The sequence below is a fragment of the Haematobia irritans genome, chromosome 2, assembly GCF_050003625.1.
Source record: "Haematobia irritans isolate KBUSLIRL chromosome 2, ASM5000362v1, whole genome shotgun sequence".
NCBI lineage: Eukaryota > Metazoa > Arthropoda > Insecta > Diptera > Muscidae > Haematobia > Haematobia irritans.
Genome location: NC_134398.1, coordinates 16690997 through 16703477, shown reverse-complemented (window position 1 = coordinate 16703477; position 12481 = coordinate 16690997).

The following is a 12481-nucleotide window of genomic DNA, read 5'->3' as shown; positions in this document are numbered from 1 at the left end:
ATCTCTCTTTCCTCCCCATACTCAAGCATAAACAAAAATGACAATGAGTTTTTATTTCTCATCCACACGATTGTCGCCTACATTGTGAACTGCCAAAACAGGAAGAAAGAGACAGAGAGAGCGAATCTGATGGCAAGAGAAGGTTAAAATATATGCGTGTAATGTGGTCTGTGGCGGATACGTGTTGTTGATGGTGACAGGACAAGGTTGTAACTTGTTGACATTTCCTCTATAAGATTGCATATTCGATGCGATGATATCGCACCATCAACCAAAACCTCTGTAAGTATACAGGGCACAAGGTTTCAGACATAATGATCTTTGTACAGCTTATAAAAGGTAGCTGTGTATTGCTTTCATTCGATGTGTGAAATCGGCAAAAGGTTAATTATAACATAACTAGCGTTTCACAGTGATGGAGGGAGTATGGGTAAATTGTTATTAACCAGAAGCTGAACACTTTTACTAAGTGTGTGAGCTAGGGAAGGGTAGGGTTTAATAGAGTAAATTTGGGGGATTTTCTTTTTAAACTCTAAAATTAAACAAATTATTTTTTCTGACAACATCCATAGCAAAAGTAAAATTCTATCAATTTAAGACTTTCAAATTTTACTTTTATAGAAAATTTTGTCAAAATTTTATTTTTATGAAAAATTTTGTCAAAATTTTATTTCTATAACAATTTTTGTCAAAATGTTATTCCCATTGAAAATTTTGTCGAAATGTTATTTCTATAGAAAATTTTGTCGAAATTTTATTTTTATGAAAAATTTTGTCAAAACTTTATTTCTATAGAAAATTTTGACAAAATTTTATTTCTAAGAAAAATTTTGTCAAAACTTTATTTCTAACGAAACTTTTGTCAAAATTTTATTTCTTTGAAAAAATCTGTTAAAATTTTATTTCCATAAAAAATTTTGTCAAATTTTTTTATAGAAAATTTTGACAAATTTTTTTATAGAAAATTTTGTCAAATTTTTTTTTATAGAAAATTTAGTCAAGATTTTATTTCTATAGAAAATTTTGTCAAAATTTTATTTCTAAGAAGAATTTTGTCAAAACTTTATTTCTAACGAACATTTTGTCAAAATTTCATTTATATAGAAAATATTGTCAACAATTTTATTTCCTTGAAAAAATCTGTTAAAATTTTATTTCTATAGAAACTTTTGCCAAATTTGATTTCAATATAAAATTTTGACAGCATTTTATTTCTTTAGAAATTTTTTCAGCATTTGATTTCCGTAGAAAATTTTATCAAAATTTTATTTCTATAAAGAAATTTGTAATTTGTTACTTTAAGTTTGTTATTCAGAAAACTCCCTCTCACTTACTTTTCAAATTTTTTAATTTTTTTTCTATAGAAAATATGGTCAAAATTTTATTTCTATAGAAATTTTTTTTCAAAATTTTATTTGTACAGAAAACTTTGTCAACATTTAATTTCTATAAAAATTTTCTATAGAAATTTATTGTTTTCTTTTCTTTTTCTATAGAAATTTTTGTCAAACTTAGATAATTTTGTCAAAATTTCAGTTCCATAGAAAATTTTGTAAAAATTTTATTTCTAAAGATTTTTTTTATACCCTTCACCACTACTGTGGTACAGGGTATAATAAGTTTGTGCATTTGTATGTAACGCCAAGAAGGAAAAGTCTGAGACCCATCGTTTAGTATACCGATCGTCTTAGAATTAAATTCTGAGTCGATTTAGCGATGTCCGTCTGTCTGTCTGTCTGTCTGTCTGTCTGTCTGTCTGTCTGTCTGTCTGTCTGTCTGTCCGTCTGTCTGTCTGTCTGTTGATGTATTTTTGTGTGCAAAGTACAGCTCGCAGTTTTAGTCCGATTGTCCTAAAATTTGGTATAGGGTCCTGTTTCGGCTCAAAGACGATCCCTATTGATTTTGGAAAAAATCGGTTCAGATTTAGATATAGCTGCCATATATATTTTTCACCGATCTGGTCATAATTGGCGTGTATATCAACCGATCTTCCTCAAATTCCGTACATCCCAATATTTTATGAGTCTCGAAAAACTTGCAAAATATCATCCAAATCGGTTCAGATTTAGATATAGCTCCCATATATAGCTTTCGCCCGACTTACACTCCTTTGTCCACAGAGGCCAATTTTTTGCTCCGATTTAGTTGAAATTTTGCACAGGGAGTAGAATTAGCATTATTGCTATGCGTGTCAAATTTGGTGGAAATCGGTTCAGGTTTAGATATAGCTCCCATATATAGCTTTCGCCCGATTTACACTCATATGACCACAGAGGCCAATCTTTTACTCCGATTTAATTGAAATTTTGCACAGGGAGTAGAATGAGCATTGTAACTATGCGTGCCAAATTTGGTTGAAATCGGTTCAGATTTAGATATAGCTCCCATATATAGCTTTCGCCCGATTTACATTCATATGACCACAGAGGCTAATTTTTTGCTCCGATTTAGTTGACATTTTGCACAGGGAGTAGAATTAGCATTGTTGCTATGCGTGCCAAATTTGGTTGAAATCGGTTCAGATTTAGATATAGCTCCCATATATATGTTTTTCTGATTTCGACAAATATGGTCAAAATAGCAACATTTTCCTTGTAAAATCGCCATTGCTTAGTCGAATAGTTGAAAAAATGACTCTAATTTTCTTAAAATTCTAATACATATATATCGAGCGATAAATCATAAATAAACTTTTGCGAAGTTTCCTTAAGATTGCTTCAGATTTAAATGTTTCCCATATTTTTTTAATTAACATTGTGTTCCATTAGCCGACTTAAATTTTGAATCTATAGATTTTGTAAAAGTCTATCAAATTCTGTCCAAATCGAGTGATATTTAAATGTATGTAATTGGGACAAACCTTTATATATAGCACCCAACACATTTGACAGATGTGATATGGTATCGAAAATTTAGATCTATAAAGTGGTGCAGGGTATAATATAGTCGGCCCCGCCCGACTTTAGACTTTCCTTACTGGTTTTAATTTTATTTCAGTGGAAAATTTTGTGAAAATTGTATTTGTATTAAAAGTTTTGTCAAAATTTCTATAGAAAATTTAAAAATTTAATAAAAATTTTATTTCTGTAGAAAATTTAATAAAAATTTTATTTCTATAGAAAATTTAATAAAAAATTTATTTCTATAGAAAATTTTATTTCTATAGAAAATTTTGTCAAAATTTTATTTCTAAGAAAAATGTTGTCAAAACTTTATTTCTAACGCAAATTTTGTCAAAATTTTATTTATATAGAAAATTTTGTCAAAATTTAATTTATATAGAAAATTTAATGTATATAGAAAATTTAATGTATATAGAAAATTTTGTCGAAATTTTATTTCTTTGAGGAATTCTGTCAAAATTTTATTGCTTTGAAAAATTCTGTTAAAATTTTATTTCTGTAGAAAATTTGCCAAATTTGATTTCCATATAAAATTTTGTCAACATTTTATTTTTTTAGAAAGTTTTGCAGGATTTGATTTCTGTAGAAAATTTTGTCAACATTTTATTTCTATAGAGAATTTTGTAAAAATTTCTAATACTTCAAGTTTGTTATTCAGAAAACTCCCTCTCACTTACTTTTCAAATTTCAAATAGAAAATTTTATGTATATAGAAAATTTTGTCGAAATTTTATTTCTTTGAGGAATTCTGTCAAAATTTTATTGCTTTGAAAAATTCTGTTAAAATTTTATTTCTGTAGAAAATTTGCCAAATTTGATTTCCATATAAAATTTTGTTCACATTTTATTTTTTTAGAAAGTTTTGTCAGCATTTGATTTCTGTAGAAAATTTTGTCAACATTTTATTTCTATAGAGAATTTTGTAAAAATTTCTAATACTTCAAGTTTGTTATTCAGAAAACTCCCTCTCACTTACTTTTCAAATTTTTAATTTGTTTTTTTGTATTTTCTATAGAAAATTTTGTCAAAATTGTATTTCTATAGAAAATTTTGTCAAAATTTTATTTCTATAGAAATTTTTGTCAAAATTTTATTTCTGTGGAAAATTTTGTCAAAATTTTATATCCATAGAAAATTTTGTCAAAATTGTATTTCTATAGAATATTTTGTCAAAATTTTATTTCTATAGAAATTTTTGTCAAAATTTTATTTCTGTGGAAAATTTTGTGAAAATTTTATTTCTGTGGAAAATTTTGTGAAAATTGTATTTTTATAAAAGTTTTGTCAAAAATTTATTTCTATAGAAAATTTTGTCAAAATTTTATTTTTTTAGTAAAGTCTTTCTATAGAAGTTTGTGAAGTACCAAAATATCAAGAATTCTACCAATCTACCAAAAAACTATGCTATTTTTCATAGCAGTGTCCACAAGCCAAATCTGGGTTTCAGTTTATATGGGAGCTTTACCTGAAAGTAGTCTGAAATTACCCAGTTGCAATACCAGTTGACCTAAATCAATAACAACTACATGTGGCATCGTGATTTCAAGAGACGAACGGACAGACAGACATCGCTATATCGACCCAGAGTTTCATCACAACCCAAAGTATATATACTCGTACTTTATCGGGTCTGAGATTAATATTTCGATGTTACAAACATCAAGGTTAGTATACCCATTTTATGATGGTGGGTTAAAAAAAATATATAGAGCTTTCATTTGTGTGTTTTAATTTTTGACTGTTGAAGAGCAAAAATTGCCATTTGGACCATCAAATTTATTTAAACATTTTATTCAAATGTTAAACAAGAAATTATTTTAAGGATGCCCAATTGTTTATAAGCCATATTGGTTCAGATTTGCATAGAGCACTCACTTCTTTCGATTTTATTGAAATATTAATTAACTTATCCAACAATATTAGATTTGCCTTTAAAATAAATTTCAATATTCTAATAATTTTATTTTAATACAAAATCTGCATAAATTCTGATATCTTTGATTCCCAAATCGATTTGCTACAGTCAAAATCCAAAACCATACTTTACTACACGCACATTAAACTCCATCTCCATATCCGTTTCCACCCTCATCATGTCATCGTACACGTTTCCACTTTGGCAATTGTAATAGAGTACGTGATAACCATATCAGACTATTCGGTTCAATCTTGAAATTCCAAGACAAATTAAATCGTTTGCATTGTCTTGTTGGTTTGTTGATGCCATGATGTGCGTCTGTGTGTGTGGGCGTGTGTTTGTAGGTGTATATCATATTTAAGCCCTTTAGCTCCTTGATATTGTCTTAGTTCTGGATAATCTTGGAAAAATCTATAAATATTTACTACAAACCAAAATACATTGTTATGAATACAAAATAAACAGAAGACAATTCATTCATTCAATATTTAAATAATGACTAATATTGTATATAATATGGGCCATTGCTACATAATATTGAAGATACGAGGTTCACTGGGATATGTTGTTTAAATGCATGCTAGAAAATGTGACGAAAAAAGCCATCTCCTTTTGGGAACAAATATTTATACCTTCAGGAGTGGATTTTGGTGTGAATTCCCAGAAAAAAGGGCTCCAGAATTTACACTAAAAATAGTTACAGTTATCTAGGATAGATAGATTTTGATCTTCCATTAAAATTTTGGTATTTATTCCGAGCCTTAGAGGTGTCTTTTTTAATATAAAACACTTTTTAGAGAGATGTGTGGGCTACCTAAACTTAAAATTAGAAGACAAATTTCATTTATCGAATATCAATCACTTTTGGTTTTTGGCGGACCATCGCACAGTGCTTCGATCCCATACAATGAATGCATGTAAATTGTAGGAAGCATAGTTGAAAGGCAAAACTTTGAAGGGCCATGTTTGATGGGTCACTCCTTCACATACCACCCATACAAAGGGATCAAAAACATCTGATTGCATAAAAGGGTGAGATAACACAAATAGCAAAATTTCCGCCAATTTTGTATGTTTAGATCTGAGTAAAAGTTTGAGACCATAGGTGGGCCGGAATCTTTCTGAGAGGTCTCTAAAATGGTCCTCTCAGCTATGGAAAACGTGTATCAACTTTTCGATTTTTATACCCTAAACCACATAGTGGTCAGGGTATAATAAGTTTGATCGGCCAAAAAATGTGCCTAACAAAAATATTGATTTTAGACCCCATAAAATATATACCGATCGACTTGGAATCACCTCCTGAGTCGATCTAGCGCTTGGTGTCCGTCCGTCCGTCCGTCTGTCCATGTATTTGTTGTTCACAGGATTCCGGTCACAATTATAAACCGATTTAGATGAAATTTGGTATAGGGAGTTTTTTTTTGGCACAAGGACGAACGCTATTGAATTTGGAAGGAATCGGATCAAATTTACATATAGCTCCCATATATATGTATCGCCCGATTTCGACAAATGGGGTCACGTTGCGCTTTTTTTCAAACGGATCGTCACCAAATTTTACAAAAGGTAATCTTTTCCATCGCCCTTGAAGTCTGCAAAATTTTCTCCAAATCGGTTCAGATTTAGATATAGCTCTCATATATATGTATCGCCCGATTTTCCAAAATTTGGCCACAAAACCTTTATTTATCAAACGATTTTACTCAAAGTTGGCTAAATATAATCTACTGTAGCACTAACTATATGTGCAAAAAATCGTCGAAATCGGTTCAGATTTAACTATAGCTCCCATATATATATACCGCCCGATTTTTCTAAATTTGGCCATAAACCCCTTATTTATCAACCGATCTTACTCAAATTTAGCTAAATGTAGTCTTCTATAGCACTAACTATATGTGCAAAAAATCATCGAAATCGCTTCAGATTTACATATAGCTCCCATATATATGTATAGCCCGATTTTCCCAAATTTGGCCATAGAACCCTTATTCATTAACCGATCGTACTAAAAGTTGGCTAGATCCAGTCCTCTATAGTACTAACTATATGTGCAAAATTTCATCGAAATCGGTTCAGATGTAGATATAGCTCCCATATATGTATCACCCGATTTTGAAAAATTCGCCCCTAATAACCTTATGTTTGACCATACAGGCCTCATTTCTAAACTGATCTTACTCAAATCTTGCACAAGGTAACCTTTTGTGGTATTAATCAAACCCACAAAATATTATGCAAATTGGTTCAGATTTAGATATAGCTTCCATATATATGCATCGCTCGATTTTCCCAAATTTGGCCATAGTACTCTTATTTATTAACCAATGTTACTCAAATTTCAAATTTTGATGTACTAGCCGATCGTACTTATACGTACTTGTAGCTCTTACAAAAGAATATTGCTCGATTTTTACAAATTTGTATTTATTACCCACACTAATTTAACGATTTTCTCTTTTTTAATAATGGGCTCAATATTAGTGGCATACTAACTCCGTAGGTGCAATATCAACACAGCCAGTGTTGCTAAAAGTAGGGGAAATTCCCTATATGTAGGGTTTTTCTAATATTTAGCGTCTTGTAGGGTCACAATGTAGGGAATTTTCACTCAACACAATTTGTAATAATTTTTACATTTTGGTGGCTATAGAGGGGGAAATTAGAAGCCGGCAAGGCTTGATCTTAAACAATGTGTGGTAAACTTTATTCCTGTAGAAAATTTTGTCAACATTTTATTTTTATAGAACAACAAATAATTCAACCCCTTTTTCGACTAAAAAAGCTTAAAATTTATATATTTTTAAAAAATTTTGATAAGATTTTGTATAGAAATACAAATTTGACAAAATATAAAATAAAATTTTGAAAAAAATTTCTATAGAAATAAAATTTTAACCAACTTTTCTATAAATGTCACATTTGGCTATCTCTTCAATATATGCATATAATATTTTGACAAAATTTTCTATAGAAACAAAATTTTAATAAAATTGTCTATAGAAATAAAATGTTAACAAAAGTTTCTGTAGAAATAAACTTTTGACAACATTTTTTGTAGAAATAAAATTTCTTCAAAATTTCGATTGAAATAAAATTTTTACAAAATTTGTCATAGAAATAAAGTGTTGACACAATTTTCAAATGGTGACAAAATTTTCTGTAGAAACAAAATTTTTATAAAATTTTCTATAGAAATAAAATTTTTATAAAATTTTCTATAGAAATAAAATTTTGATAAAATTTTACATAGAAATAAAATTTTGATAAAAGTCACTGTCGAAATTGGAGCCACCGTGGTGCAATGGTTAGCATACACAAGGTCGTGGGTTCCATTCCTGCTATGACCGAACATCAAAAAGTTTTTCAGCGGTGGATTATCCCACCGCAGTAATGCTGGTGACATTTCTGAGGGTTTCAAAGATCCCCTAAGTGGTTTCACTGGAATGTGTCCCTTGTCATTGACAATATTTACTACAGAAGTAAAATTTTGGCAAAATTTTCTATAGAAATAAAATTTTGATAAAATTTTGTAATGAAATAAAATTTTGACAAAATTTTCCATAGAAATAAATCTTTGACAAAATGTTCTATAGAAATAAAATTTTGACAAGATTTTCTATAGCAATAAGAATTGAAAAAAATTTTCTATAGAAATAAAATTTTGACCAACTTTTCTATAGATGGCAAATTTGGCTATCTCTTCAAAATATATAATATTTTGACAAAATTTACAATAGAAATAAAATTTTCTATGGAAACAAAATTTTGATAAAATTGTCTATAGAAATAAAATGTTGACAAAAGTTTCTGTAGAAATAAACTTTTGACAAATTTTTTGTAGAAATAAAATTTCTTCAAAATTTCCATAGAAATAAAATTTTGACAAAATTTTCAAATTGTGACAAAATTTGTCATAGTTATAAAGTTTTGACACAGTTTTCAAATAGTGACAAAATTTGTCATAGAAATACAATTTTGACAAAATTTTCTATATTAATAAAATTTTGATAGAATTTTCTATAGAAATAAAATTTTGATAAAATCTTCTATAAAAATAGAATTTTGATAAAATTTTCTATACAAAGTGAATTTTGATAAAAGTTTGTGTCGAAATAAAATTTTGACAAAATTTTCTGTAGAAATAAAATGTTGACAAAATTTACTATAGAAGTAAAATTTTGACAAAATTTCCTATAGAAATAAAATTTTGAATAAATTTTGTAATGAAATAAAATTTTGCCAAAATTTTCTATAGAAATAAAATTTTGAAAAATTTTTCTATAAAAATTAAAATTTTGCATTATTTTGTATAATATATAATTTACTATAGAAGTAAAATTTTGACAAAATTTTATATAGAAATAAAATTTTGACAAAATTTTGTAATGAAATAAAATTTTTCCAAAATTTTGTAATGAAATAAAATTTTTCCAAAATTTTGTAATGAAATAAAATTTTGCCAAAATTTTCTATAGAATTGAAATTTTGACAAAATTTTCTATAAAAATAAAATGTTGACAAAATTTTCTATCGAAGTGAAATTTTGACAAAATTTTCTTTGAACTAAAAGTTGACAAAATTTTCTATAGAAATAAAATTTTAACAAGATTTTGTATAGAATTAAAAATTTGACCAAATTTGAAATAAAATTTTGACAAATTTTTTTATAGAAATAAAATTTTGTCCAAATTTTCTATAGATGTCAAATTTTCACTATATGCATATAATATTTTGACAAAATTTTCCATAGAAATAAAATTTTCTGTTGAAACAAAATTTTGATAAAATTGTCTATAGAAATAAAATATTGACAAAAGTTTCTGTAGAAATAAACTTTTGACAAAATTTTCTATAGAAATAATATTTTGACGAAATTTTCCATAGAAATAAAATTGTGACACAATTTTCAAATTGTGACAAAATTTGTCATAGAAATAAATTTTTGACACAATTTTCAAATTGTAACAAAATTTTCTATAGAAATAAAATTTTGACAAATTTTTCTATGGAAATAAAATTTTGATAAAATTTTTTATAGAAATATAATTTTGACAAAATTTTCTGTAGAAGTGAGATTTTGATAAAATTTTCTATAGAAATAAAATTTTGACACATTTTTTTTATAGAATTAAAATTTTCCGAAGTACTATATTTTTGACAAAATTTTTGTAATTAAATAAAATTTTGCCAAAATTTTCTATAGAATTAAAATATTGACAAAATTTTCTATAAAAATAAAATTTTGATAAAATTTTCTGTAGAAATAAAATTTTGACAAAATTTTTTTTATAGAATTAAAATTTTACAAAAATTTCCGAAGGACTAAAATTTTAACAAAATTTTTGTAATTAAATAAAATTTTGCCAAAATTGTCTATAGCATTAAAATTTTGACAACATTTTCTATAGAAATAAAATTTTGAAAAAATTTTCTAAAGAAATAAAAATTTGAACAATTTTCTATATAAGTTAAATTGTGACAAAAATTTCAATTGAAATAAAATTTTGATTTAATTAAGTTTGGTAGCTTTTCTCTATCCTACCTCGTATTCTTAGCTTCAAAATTTATAATAATATTACACATGTCTTAAATAAAAGCTTATTATTAATAATGTACGCCTAGACACAAATACCATATCAAAAATCTCAAATCACGTAGACATTTCTCTTGTACACACTCATACTCACACCCACCACTCCTTTTGTATAAACCATCAACAAATACAATTGACACTTAAAGGATAATACGTGTCATCATTTGTGTTGTCGATTTTATTGTGGTTTGCTTATTTGTTAAGTATTACACGTCTTTGAAAAATTGTTAATAAGTAAAACACATTTGTATGATAATTTTTATCATCATCTGATTTTATATAAGGGATTTACACTGACTATATATATATGGGTTACAAATTATGGCAAAATATATTCAATACAATATTCCATATAACAAATGCTCTTTGTTTTCACATGTTCACATGTTGAAATATTCAAAGAATATGGGATTCATATAAGGACACATGGCTGTTGCGAGATAAGTGGTAGGGAATTCAATGGATGAATGAATTTTGAAATTGGGAGTATACCAAGAATTTTACCATCTAGCGAAATCTAAGCACTATCAGCTACCAATTTTGATAAAATTCTACCAATTGTGGAAACCGTGGTACAGGGTCTTTCGTTGCCATCCACTCACAAATGATTAAAATTCTGCATTCCATATTATGCCTATTGTATTACACTTGACATATTTCTTGGCATCCCTTTGTTTGTCTATATCCATCTATAAATATTATCATTTACCCTGATGATCATCCATACAAATGCCAATGTTGTTAATGTAATGATTTGATGATGACAATGATGAGGTTTTTCCCCCATCGCTTGCTGAAGTTCAAGCTGATGATGTCTACAATGATGTGGCAGAAGATGACTGTGTCTATGATTGACGATTGGCTTTGCTTGCTTGCTCCTGCTGGAATCGATGTGTGATTTTCATACTGAATCCATAATGAAATTCATAAGTATGGGTAATGAGGCGTAAAATTAAGGTTAACATTTTTGTTGTTTTCAATGATAATGCTCTCTCTCCCTCTTTTCTCTATTGACTTTATACTCTGAATTTATATGATATAAATTCAAGGGATGCGTGTGTTGTTTAAATTAGGTTTTCTGTAAAAAAAAATAATAATAATTTGAATTATTATTAAAATGTGATCGATAATGGAGGCATATAAAATTCAATATAAGTATAAAGAAAAATCATAGGCTTTATGTTTGTTTTTCAATGAAAAAATAAAATCGTTGTAAAATAGCGAGATTTAAAGCTGATGATAGGTAACTCTCCAAACTTAAGATAGGAGCTCTTCTCAATGCTTCAAGCTAGTTGTACGATACCCAAAGTGAAGCCTAAAAGACAAGTGAGCCAAATTGCAGAGACTTTTGTGAACTTAGAGTAAGTACCTCAAAAACGCTAAATACTAAATACAAAATTTTGTTGACAAGGAGTGAGATTGTCAATAACACGTGATCTTCCAAAGTTGTATAACACTTTAATAGCTGAACTACAAAATTTTGAAAAATATTGAAATATTGTGCAGAATAAGTGTTCAACATTTTGGCACATCACTTACTACACTGAAAACAAATAAGTAAAGTCTAAAGTCGGGCGCGGCCGACTATATTATACCCTGCACCACTTTGTAGATCTAAATTTTCGATACCATATCACATCCGTGAAATACTACTAATTGTACTCCTATATATATATATATATATATATATATATATATATATATATATATATATATATATATATATATATATAATATATATATATATATATATATATATATATATATATATATATATATATATATATATATATAAAAAGTAAGGCAAGGGGGAGGTCCCCCACCCCGTCCACATATGAAACCATCAGGTAGCCCCATATTAATTCCACAACCTCATCGCATGTTCTCTGTAAATTTCAGATAATTTAGAGAATTTTAGTTTTTTCACTGTACTAAAAAAAAGTCGAACAAAGGGGAGGTCCCCCGCCGCCACAAAATATCGAAATATAAAGTAGCGGATCTTTGTGTAGATGCCAACCCTAACCTTCAATGAAAATTTCAAGCAAATTGGTCAACTGGTCC